Here is a 2300-nt window from a genome sequence, read left to right on the forward strand (position 1 = left end):
CTCCACGGATTGGTCCATTTGGTTCCGGGTACCGCATGACGTTAAGCCGTACCCGGAAGAAACATTGGACAATGACGTATCAGTGACGAATCTCCAACGAGGCGTTTTGGGGAGGTATTTTCTGTGTTAGAGTTTTACTCGCTACAGGGTGTACTTTGAGGGTTTTGACTCTGCAGACCGTTTACATGCATAAAAACCTTCATAACACACAAGGGGACGGGTAATAACTGGAAAAGCATAACATGGGACCTTTAAAACTCTACTTGACAGTTGGGCTTTCCAAATTAACATAAGATGACATTTGAATATTTGTCTTTAAACAACACATTGTTTTAAACTATTCAAATGTCTATTTTTGCACATTTTATTGAGAATATCATGTCTTAACTGGCCTCGAGCAATGCAGCGCTGTGCAGCACGACAACATGCTTTAATGGAAGCCATGTGTCTTTTTATCCTTTATCAGCTGTTTGTTTCATATATTTCCTTGTCAATTGGGGTTTGGCAAAATGACTCAGTGACTTTATCTTAATATGCTTCCTGCAGGGAGTGAGGCAGGCGACACAGAGTGTGTTTAAATCCCCTCAGCTGGAGCTTCCGGTGGAGCTCAAAGCTCTCTGGAGTCCTCTTTGAACAAATTCAGTATATTTCATTTAAGGTCCTCTCTGTCAAGACAGCTGTTCCACTAGGTTTGAAATCAGCAAAAAGGATTGGTCATTTTTACAACAAAAATACTAAACCTTTTCATTAATGAGTCATCCAATACTGCTTGTTAGTCTGAGACATTTAAGCCAAATGATTAAGACCCACTTTCATAAGGGGTCAAAAACCAAACCCTACGTCTTGCGTGTGGTTGGCAGTGTGTCAATGCTTGTAGGCATATAGATTGGCCTCCGTAGAAGCTCTGCATATAGAAGCATCCCATGTATGTGACTGTGTTGATAGCAACAATTCAATGTATTTAATCCTCTCTTCGATCATTGTTTCATAATTGTTAAAGACCTCTATCATCCCAGTCACTTCCTGTTCCACATAATTTGGTAGGTTAACAATATTGGCTCGAGTTCCAATAAAAAAACAAAAAATAGCCTCTATTTCTGGGGAAAACCCCCATGCTGCCAGCCACCCTGGAACTTCCCTAATGGCTGAAGTCAAAACGTTTTATAATTTAAAATCGTTTAGTTTGACCTGGAAAGAAACACATGTCATGTTACACCTCTACAAAAAGTGAGCCGCAGTACACTGCAGTAGGTGTGTGTATTTGTCTGGGATGTTCTTTGCCTCAGAGTAACTAAGCCAGCTCAGAGAGGGAGAAACGAGGAGCAGGGGAATGCAGCGAATGAGATAAATGTTTTTTATTCAAAGGAGTCGGCCTGTGGCGCCGTACCCCTTCTCTTTTTTCCTCTCGTTTAATTAAGAAAGCAATCCCTCCTTCCCCTGAGCTCCCTCACTCTTAGCCTCTCTCGTTCTGGCGGAAGACACGTTTAATAAATGATCATGATGATAATGGGGGGCGACAGGGAGTGGTGTGTGTGCGTGTGCTGAGCATTGTATGTGGGTGAACATGCATGTGTGTGTATGTGTGGCTGTCAACACCACTCTAACACATATGGCATAGCAGCCTTGCTACAGTAACACAGAATTAAGATCCTACATGTGATGCAGTGCTAATATAGAGGACCAGAAGATGTACTTTACAAAGATACTGATAATCATTCTTATAGTATGGACAACATTTTTTATCTTTTTATAATATACTTTCTGGCAATGCCTGGCGCCACCCTGCAAATAAAAAACAAGGCAGTATTTTTGTTATTTTAAGGAACAAACATTTTTTGGAGGATATTCTTATAGAAATGGTTTTATATCTGACATGCCTTTACTGAAAATTTGAATATTTTCGCCATGACATCAAAGTAATCTGTTGCACCGTAACACACTACAGGCTGTGGGTTTTCCCCTAGAGGCTGCCTGGTTTAATTTAGTGAATGTTTAGGCATTGCCTCAATCCTGATTTCTATCTTTACCATCTTCCGTTTTGAATAACCTGAACGGGTAAAAGTTTCAAATGTAATAAACATTTGCCAAGGTAATAAAATGTCTTGGTTTACAGCACAGCTAAACTAAAAATGTTCCTCAAATGAAGCAACAGAAGACATTTTCTGTGTATGCCCTCCTCAACAACACATAGAAGGGTTTTCTGATCCGACGCCTCCTTTTGCAGGATGTCATTTTTGAGGCTTTTCAAATCTTTACAAACCCGTTGAAAAGGAAATCTGTTTTATAATGTGACAGTTGGA

Source organism: Notothenia coriiceps, unplaced genomic scaffold, assembly GCF_000735185.1.
Source record: "Notothenia coriiceps isolate Sejong01 unplaced genomic scaffold, NC01 NC01_scaffold00017070, whole genome shotgun sequence".
NCBI classification, from domain to species: Eukaryota; Metazoa; Chordata; class Actinopteri; order Perciformes; family Nototheniidae; genus Notothenia; species Notothenia coriiceps.